We start from the raw sequence: 9,969 nt of genomic DNA on the forward strand, positions 1-9,969 counted from the left end.
GCAGCTCAGCGACCCCTTGCTCGACCAGAGCAAGAGGTGGAGAAGGCAAACGGGGAGGTGAGGAGCAAGAGGTGGAGAAGGCAAACGGGGAGGTGAGGAGCAAGAGGTGGAGAAGGCAAACGGGGAGGTGAGGAGGCGGATGGAGGAAGGCTTTCTGTGAGCAGGGATGGAGGAGCAGCCGGATGGGAGAGAGTCACCGAGCGGCATGGAGGAGGGCACCTTCTTAGCACTGCTTTCTCCAGAAATAACATCATTCCCTGAGTCACTCCTGAGACTTATCTGGCCTTGCACTGGCCCTGGCTCGTTAATGTTTAACCCACCGGACAGGGACAGCGTGTCGGGGCAGCACGCGGGGGGCGGCGGCGGCGTGCAGGGTCGGCAGCACACGCCAGGTGTCCCCCCCCCCCCATCGGTGGGACACGCATCACCCCGTGTCATCAGCAGCACCCGGCTCCCGTAAACCCCAGGACTTAGTCGGGGTGAGGCAGCTTTGCCCAGGGGCAATGCCAGTTCACTTGGAAAAGGGCCTGCCCGGGGCTGCGTGACCCAGGGTACCTCGGCACCAGCTTCGGGGCCCCAGCTGAAAGGGGAAAGGTGGGGGCTTCAGCCCTCCCCATGAAGCGTAAAGCCTGGGAGGCAGAGCTGGGGGGTGATGCGCAGCATGAACCCAGCGCGTTTGCACACATAAAGCCCCTTTTCCTCCAGGAACACCGTTCCCACGAGCCCAAGCAGGCCCAGGGCTTAGAGGGGTGGTTGGTGCTGTGTTTTAAGGCGAGCGTTGGTTCGTCTAATGAGGGAAAAAATTGCATTTTCCTTGTAAGCAAACAAAGCTTGACTTTATTGCCTTTAAAGTGCAACTAGCACAAACAGTGGCAAAAGTGCAAACACTGATAATGCTCGGAACATTTTGAGCTGTGCAAACAAGCCAGAGGTGGAGGGGTGTGTTGAAATGATGGGGTGAGGGGGGGCGGGGGGAGGAGATCTCCCAACCCCAGCAGCCCCAACGCCCTGCCAAAAATGCCCGAGATAGCGATGCTTAGCCTGGGCTCAGGGGTGGAGGCAGCCTCTGGATGAGCAGGGCTGAATAGGAACCCTGCAGAGCATAAAACCCCCACTGAGGTGGGATGCAGATGTTATTATGACATTTTTAGCCCCAGCCTGAGACTGTGCTCTACCCCAGCAGCAGGAAGGGCTCCAGAGCCACACAATAGAACCACCGGGACAAAGCAAAGCCGTGCATCCCTTGCCTGGTCACTGCCCACACGAAGCATCTCACCAGTGTCTCAGATGCCATGTGGCAGACAGCACATGGCCCCTGCCTTGCTTTTTCCCTTTTTTCCCCTACCCCACCTCCTTTTCCTAGGCAGGTGGCTGCTTTATACACACACCTCGTGCTCCCCCTGCATCTTGTTCAGCAATTTCTGTCCCATCCAGCTCTCCAAAGCCTCCTCTGGGTGATGATCCATAGGTGACTGCTGCATAGCCCAGCCCTGCCCCACTGGCTCCTTGCCTGGTGACCATAAAACCCTGTTCCCCACCACCCCACACCGCCCAGAGCACGTTTTGACCTAGATAGGGGAGGGTAATGCACGGGAGGCTCAGTCCTTGCAGACGTGTGACGGCTTACAGGGAGCCAGAGCACCAGCAATGTAGGTAGGGATTAAGGTCCAGCTCCTCCAGAGATGTTTAGGCATCTGCCTCCTATTACCTAGGATTACCAAGCAGGTTGGGAAAAGCAGGCCGCTGCAAATTGGGTCAGAAGAAGAAAGGGAGCAACTTCGGATGGATCACTGGAGAATCAGACAGGGTACAGGAACCTCAGCCTTTATCTCGGCTCCATCCCTCCAGATCCCAATGCACCAGAGGGTCTCTCCAGGCTGATTCTGCTGCCAGGCTGGGAGGGGGAAGAGATGCTCCGAGTCAGGGCAGCCCCATCCCACACACACCCCCTGGGCTCTCAGCACAGCCCTCCTCCCCCTGGCACGAAGGGATTACCAAGTTTTGCGTCTGGCTGACGAACTCTTCCCTAATCCAGCCTTGGAGGGGGAAAAGCTTTTATTATTAAACCCATTGTCTGCCCCCGTCCTGCACAGGGCATCCCAGCTCGCTCCCCTTCCCATCCAGGCTGCCACGTGCCAACTGGGACACCTCCCTGGCTGCCCGATGCTCCTGCTGATAGGGTTATCACTAGTCAGGAGTTTTGGGGAAAACAGGGACCCAACAAGCCTTTTTCTCTCTGCAAGAGATCAGCCCAACCTCCAGCACTGGCACGTATTTCCATATAGCCAGAAAGATCTAAATATTGGGGAGGAATTAATGTCTTTGCCAGACCCACCCCAAATCGGCCAGTTCAGCATGTTAGTAAGGGGAGGGACAGGCAAACAGAATGATGACACATTTACTTTTGTAAGGCTTGAGAAAACAGGCTGAAGTATAGTACATGAAATAACAGAAAATAGACATACTGGGCTAAGTTCAGCTGCGTGGGGGCAAAGTGATTTATTTATTTATTCATTTTTTAAACCAAAGCTTCCTTTATTTTTGGTTCTAATTCTGCCAAGTCTCTTCTGAGTGCGGATTTGGGGGATTTTCCCAACTGGACTCCATTTTCTGGTAGGTGAGGCCAGGGCAGGAGCACCCACAGAGCCCCGACTCGGAGCAGAGCGGCGATGCACAGTGGACGTGACACCTGAGGTACTTCCATCCCGGTGTGGCTTCTTGATCTAATGGAGGCTGGAGGCCAAAGGCAATAAGGGATTAGAGTAAAATGCCTTGGCCAAGCAAGCAAGGGGGTTTTCTCAGCAGTTTTGTTGCTGGGTGATGTGGGTGATGCTCCCACGAGAGTCGCGGTGCTGAAGTGCAGCCGGGTGTGCAGATGTGCAGCAACAGAGCCCGGGGCACGCACCCGTCACTGCCGTGCTGTCCCATGGTGGTACCCACGACATTCGAGGAAGAAGCCAGACAAAGTGAGTACCCGATGCTGTTGGGTTTTCAGAGCAAGCTGTTATTCTCAGACAGGCTCCTTCTCCCCTTCTGCTCATCCCAAACACACACTTTCCTTCTAAAAAAAAAGAAAACAAAACATGATGACCATCACGTGAGCTAGTGAGCCCCACAAGCCCCATTTTCCCCCAGCCCTGCCCCATGGGGGTCTCATCTACGATGAGCAGCTGTACCTCGCCCACAGGGTGCTGGAAGCTGTCAGGCCTAAAAATTCACAGCTCCTCGGGGAGCAGGAAAGCTATTTTGGAGGCTTCAAAATTACAGCAGCTCAAATTATTTCCTGAAGCCTGCATTAAGTTATTCAGGCATCTGGCTGTGTAGGTATAAAGCAGCTCGCTCATAAAAATGCTACTCCCTGAAAATTTTCTTGAGTTTTCCCACAGTCATGTTTTTTCTCTGTGCTACTGGGATGTGAGGAAATAAACTCCTTCTAGTGAGCTTGTTCAGGATGGGACAGGAGGATATTTTTGTGTGCTTGTGTGTGCACATTCATGCTATCTGCCTGCCCATCGTTGGCTTGGAGCCTGCCACCACCTCATCCACAGAGGTGGCTGCATTCACCCAACTTTGAGTGGAAAGGCAACGCGAGTCCTGTAAGGGGTAAAATTTACCGAGGCACGGCTAGCAGGGCAGATGGTGTTTGGGGGGGGGGGGGGGGGGGCGAGCCCTGGAAAACAAAGCCACCGTGTCCCTGGAGCGCTGAGCCCGTCACAAGCGCGCGTGGGTTTCCTCTGCGGGGCGGCAGGGAGGAGAAGCCGGGTCGGTGCCCTCGGCACCGGGCAGCTCCGTGTCCCAGCCCCGCGCCAGGGTCAGGCGCCCGCATCACGCGCCGAAGCATCGCCACCGGCTGGCACTTCACAGCTGCTTTGAGGTGCTGCCAGGGACTGCAGGTCGCGACTGCCAACAAATCAGAGCCATTGTGCTCCATCTCTGCCCCCCCCTCCCCCCCGCTTCCTTTTTCTCCCCATTAATAGCCCCTTTCTGTACCCAGGGAACGTGATTCTGCATCATCCCATCCCTCCATGAACACCAGCTCTCCTCCAGGCTGGCTGCTGGCACCCATCATAGATGATGTCCCAGCTGGGGCTCTCTGTGCTGCCCCACAGGAGGTGGGTGCACCTCCAGCTCTGCAGCACACCCCCCCAGCCAAAAAACAACAACAAAAAAAAAAACCCCCCCACTTCAACTTTGCACCAGGGTATTTGTATTGGGTTGGTGCATTCAGAAAAATCTCTGCCACTGCAGTACCCATTAGCCCCGCCACCAAAAGTGAGCCTTGTTCTCTGATGGCTGTAAAAGCATCTCCCCCCTTTCAGCCCACAGCTGGTGCTCGGTTCCCGGAGCAGCGGTGCGCAGCAGTGGGTGCCCCAGTGCCAGGGCTCGAGCAGGCGGGTTGTTTGGAGACTCTCCGGGAACATGAGCCACCTAGCCAAGCTGTTGTTCTCATTAGTTATTCAGTGTTAAGGAAATCTGCACCATTCTCCCGTCAGCCTCCCCATCCCGGAGGATAATTGATGCTAACGTCATTTCATTTTGGTCCAGCTGCTGGGCTCAGGAACAGATGTTTTATTGTTCAAACTGAACACACAAAACCAAAAACAAAAAAAAAAAAAAAAAAAACAAAAAAAAAAAACCAAAAAACCAACCAACAAAACCCAACCCAAAAAGCAACAAAACACAACTAATTTGTGCTTGCGGCGAGGTTAGCCGCAGCTTCCTCTCCCCAGAAATGTGAGGAGACAGTGCAGCAGCCCTAGGGAAGACCCAGGCCTCGGGAAAGCCAAGATTTATACATCCAGCTAAGTGTCAACCTCCAACATATGTTGCAACATGCCCCCCTGAAAGCCTGCCATGTCCAACAGGCAAGCTACTCCCATTTCCCTTGACACCGTAGCAGCCTTCATGTCCTCCCAGGAGCAAAAATCTGCCCTGGTATTTGCAAAGAGGAGCACAGCACTTGCTTAAGAGCAAGCATACATGTCTCCTCCAAGGAGCAGACAAAAATAGGTGCAAGAATGTGCTAGTGACTCGTGCATCTCCTATGCACGGGCAAATGAGCTCACCCTCTTTTCCAGCTCCTCCAAAGCAGCCTGCGCGTTTGATGCCTGCAGCCGTAGGGGAGTGCTGGGCATCACACACGTACACAGACACATTTCTTCAAGAGCACAGGATGGAGGGAGGAGGGCCATCGCTTGCTCTGCAGCGGGTGCAGGACAATATCTGGAAGTCACAGGCTGGGCGAGCCCTGGGCCAGCCAAGCACTCCACTGCATCCTAAAGCGTTCCCGTAAAGCTACCACCAGGCAAGCTGTGGAGCAAGTAGGAAATGCTTCCCTGGCTGCCAACAAGAAATCTGTTAAAAAAAAAAAATCTTGCTAACAAGCCAAAAATGAACTTCTAAAAACACCTAGGTTAATAGATGTTTAATATTAATTTTCTCTCTAGCTCTAATAATCCTGTAGATAAGAACAACACTTCTCCCATGCAAAAGAACTGGGAAACATTGGTATCTCTTATACAAACTGGGGAGTAGCTACCAGGAGGAAGGGCATAGCTGGTCTCCTTGCCTGGCCTGCAGAGGCACTTTTGATGTAGGTGAGTCCTGGCCCTAGAAATAAAGGACTCTGAAACGCCCACAGCAAATTGCTCGGGTAATTTTCCCTACACGGCCAACGCGGAAGGCACAGGGCTGCCTGTGAGGCCGATGCCAGCATCTTTTGACACCTCCTGGTGTGTGCCACATGCTTGGCGTGGTTTCTGGCCGTGTGTTGTGTTTGCTCCCTGTTCCACAGGATGGGGGGGGGAGAGTGATAGGGATCCATTCCTAAGGGATCCAATCCTATACACAGCGGTATGAAATGCCCCGGTGTCTCTCAGGAGACCATGCTGGGAACCAGCACGTGGTTTGAAAAGCCCCAGGAGGAGAATGAGCACAACATCTCCTCCTGGAAAACCAGTGGTGGGGGAAAGCCACAGGCTTTTTGTGGTTGCAAATAAAATAGACTTCAACCACGAAAAGCCCTGGGCTCCACAGTACCTGTGTTGTAAATCGAGCTGCTGAGACCCACCGGGGATCAGCGCCAGACGTGACTGTCCCCTTGAGAAGAGCGCTGTCAGGGGAAAAAGTCTGTAAGGGCAGCAGGAGAAGTAAGAGTCTGGATCATCTGTCCCTCCTCATTCAGCTGGGTGAGCAGCAAGGATATGGAGCCAATAAGTGTCCCCTCCTTTGCCTGGTGACAAGTTGCTCCCGCTTCAAATCAACCTCCCTGCGTCCCACCTCTGGCCCACGGATGCTTTGTGCCTGCTCTAAGGCTGCTGCCTCCAGCATCCCAGCTGGTTTGGCAGCAGCCCATAGCCACAAGCGTGTGATAGCTGCGAGCAGGGGAGGGGAGATGTTGGAGGAACCATCACAACAAGCTGGCAGGATTCGGTGTCTACGAGGAGCAGCACTGGCCCACAAGACGCCTCGTTTGCCAGTGGAGTCCCGGGAGAGGGGTCCAGAAGGTCACTGAAACCTTCAGACAGCAGCATTACATGGGGACACGTTGGGAGGTGAGGAGAGGGCAGAATCCAGCCCCGTTCCCCGCACCAGCAGAGCTCAGGCAGGCTGGCTGCAAACCCAGAGCTGTGTCAACTATAGGTACAGAGCCCAGAAGGAGATGTCGGAAGGAGATGTCATGGAAAATATTTACTCTGTGAGGTCAGTGCACCCTTGGCTTCTCTTTGGAGGGGACTTTGAACACAGGAGGGCAGACGTTTCCCGCACGCTTCTGCAGGCTAGAGGCTGGGGAAAGCAGGCGCTTCCCTTGGCTGGAAAGATGAAAAGCACAAATGGAAAGTTTTGTGCATAAGGCAAAGCAACTGAGCCTTCAGCTGCTGGTGGCTGGGAGCTTGCTATTAGGGGAAACAGCCTGCTTTGGAAGAAAAGGGGATGAATCTTTGAGAACAAGGCCTGGAAAAAAACAAAACAAACAAAACAACAGAGGGGGTGCCCCAGAGCAGAGCCACAGCCTGGCAGTATGACACCCAGGAGGTGCAGGCAGGCACTGGGTCGTGTATTAGAGGGAAAAAATCACATCAAAACTGTGGTATGCTGGAGGTGTGGTGTGGGCACAGGGTGGAGGGGAGCCCACGGACAGGCAGAAAGGACTCAGCATGCCCACGGGGCACCCCCTGCCCACCCTACTGCCCTGCAGAGCCAGCCATCCTCTCCCCATCTCATCATCCTGCGCCACCACACCAGGGCAGGATGGCTCAGAAAAAGCCATCCCAGGCCCCAAGTCTGAGATCAAAGCAGGGGTTGGAGGCGCAGGCTAATGAAAGCACAGAGCATGCGTAACAGGGTATATTATTCCCTGGTGCAAGCCCACAAAGTGGCCCCTGCATATGTGATCACCGCTGGGCACTCGGGCCACCTGAACCAGGTGATACCAAGCATTTGGGTAGCTCAAGCACAGAAAACCATCTCCTAGAAGATCATGAGAAATAGCAGAGGAAGATGTTTCACGCAAGGAACAGCTCTCAAACAACGACTCTCAGAACATCTTGCTTTTCCTAATTGCTAGGCAAATTGCTTGCCTTAAAGCAAGGATCTGAGACTTACTTCTCTTCCCGGCAGCATCCCTTGCTACACTTTCCGGTTGGGTCAGCATCCCGGGGGCCAGTTTCTCTCTTTATTTCAGGTTTAGCTCATACAGCGATGATTTTCCCCCCGCAACCACCTAACAGGGGCTGTGACTCCGTAACCCCTGGGAAGTGGGAGCTCCCAGCACCGAGGCTGTGTCCGGCAGCGCTGCCAGCCGTGATTCACGAGGTGGGACTCCCGCCCGCCTGACTCACTCACTGTCGAGCCCAAGCCCTAGCGAGATGCTTCACTTGTTGCTGGAGATGATGAAGAGACCCGAAGTGTGTTCTCAAGGAGATGTGCTGTGCCATTTTAAGCCCTGACACATTCCCCTTTGCTATGTTTTTCCCCGCCCCCCCCCCCCCCCCCCCCCCCCCTCAGCTTTTGACTCACCACATTGCCAACTCATCACTCCATTAAGCAAGCATGGTACACCCTGGCCTCCTCCTTGACATAGCCAATCTCTCCACCCCTCCCCAGTTTGTCCAGTCTCATCTCAGCATCAACACACCCCCAGCTCCCTCGGGGCAGGGTGCCCAGCCTCCTGCCAAACAAATCCTCCGCTGAGATCACTTGTACCGAGAGCCCTCGGACACCCTGTGCCACCCCGGGACGGGGTCTCCAGCGTGGCACCGCCAGACCCTCACTCCCCACGGGCTCTTCTAGGAGTGATAAGAGTAAGAGGGCTGTCTGCCCACTGCCTTGCTGGCCCCCAGCTCTTCCATCTGGAGACCCGGCACCCACCCACCCACCCAGCTGCCCTGAGCCCCCCGCCTCAGCCAGGCACCGCTGCGGCCACGACACTTGAGCCCCGGATCAGCTGTTGACTCCAGCCCAACCCCGAGGAGTGGGACAGGGACAGGGAACCACTCCGGAGTGGAATTTCACTCACTTCGGTGACCTTGTGCCTGCAGCATGCTCTAAAAATACAAATAAACTGGCGGGCAGCACAAAACCCACCCCATTTCCCGCAGAGGGCTGCTCGGCCAGGTCCTGCCTCCCTTGGCCTTCTTTGTGAAAGAAATTAAATGGAGGGCTAAAAAAAAGGCCAGATCCTGTTCTTCCCCCGTCTCAGCTGAAGAATATATTTAGAAATGAATTGAGGCCAATTTGCTGAAGACCTGGGCATGGGGTGGGGAGGGGGTACTCTCTATGTGTCCCCCTCATGCTCCCTGATTTGCTAAGCCAGACCAGCCAAGCTCTTCCTATCTCCCTCAGGCTCTCCCACCCCTCTGAGCACCCCACCACCCCTCTCATCCAAATCCACCTGCTGCAGGCAGGGCAGGCTGGGCACAGGGTGCGTGGCGGTCCTCCGTGCGATGGGAAACCTGTCCCCACCTTCCGAGAACATCTCACCCTCCTGGTGTCCTTGCCTCCAGACATCTCCTCCTCTGCCTCTTCAGACAAGACCCAAAGTGGCAGCAGGAGCTTTTCGTCCCCCATCATCACCTGGGTGGCTTTAAGCTCCTTATTAACTAATTTCACCCCCCATTCCGACCTCCCCAGGTCTCATGCTTGGGCTCATTCAGTACTCAGTCCCTGTGTCAAGGCTGTTAGCAGAAGCCATCCCTAAGCCTGACGCTGGTCTAATAATATAACTTGTGATTGTGAAATCCCCTTCCCACCCCCTTCCCTTTGCATCCGGGGACACAGTGAAATCAGGACCCAGGCGCTCTGTCCTGCCTTCCCCCCACACAGCGGCGGGTGTCCCTTCGCATGTCCCCAGCTGGCACGCCAGCACACACCGCTCCCAGGGACGGGGAGCCGAAGGGGACAGCAGGCACTGGAGGTCACGGTTTCCCTGTGCCCAACAATAAACAAGCTCTCCCGAGCAACAGGGAAAGGAGGGAGGGAGGGCAAAAAGCCCGAGTGAGATGTATTTCTGTGAGCAGGCAGCTCAGATGCCGCTCGAGGCGAGCTGGCAGCCGGCACAGGAGAGTGGGTGTTATCTGTGAATGGGTTCAGGCTCTTATCCACAGCTCCTGCCGGCAGTGGGATGGGGAGGTGGGGAAGGGGAGGTCAGGGGAGATGTTTTCTCCTCGGCCAAGTGGCTATTTCTGACTTTAGGAGCCTGTGGCTGAGGCCAGGGAGGGTTTGCAAGCAGCAGCTGGACCAGGGCTGCACCCGAGGAATATCCACCCCACCCTGAGCTGGAGAAGCTGCCCTGGCCCCCGACTCTCAGCAGAAGCTCCCCCCACCCTTTCCATCACTCGGAACCCCCCACTGGCAATGTCCCGTGCCCTGGGACACACTGTCCCATGCCCTGACACCCCAAGAAGCCATCAGACAAGCAAGGTCCCCAGGCAGGGAGCAGCTAATGCACGGAGCCGATTGAGTTACAGG

At 55.3% G+C, this 9,969-nt stretch overlaps 1 long non-coding RNA gene across 1 annotated transcript; it reads right to left on the reverse strand.

Annotated features, from left to right (window-relative positions):
- Positions 1-2,470: 2,470 nt before the first annotated feature.
- Positions 2,471-8,094, reverse strand: LOC116963108. The gene is made up of 2 exons (XR_004407955.2): positions 8,020-8,094; positions 2,471-3,061 (listed from the first exon to the last, which is right to left on the reverse strand). It is a non-coding gene; the product is annotated as an uncharacterized LOC116963108 (long non-coding RNA).
- Positions 8,095-9,969: the final 1,875 nt, after the last annotated feature.

The sequence above is a fragment of the Tyto alba genome, unplaced genomic scaffold (genome assembly GCF_018691265.1).
Source record: "Tyto alba isolate M040663 unplaced genomic scaffold, T.alba_DEE_v4.0 Super-Scaffold_1000006, whole genome shotgun sequence".
Taxonomy (NCBI): domain Eukaryota; kingdom Metazoa; phylum Chordata; class Aves; order Strigiformes; family Tytonidae; genus Tyto; species Tyto alba.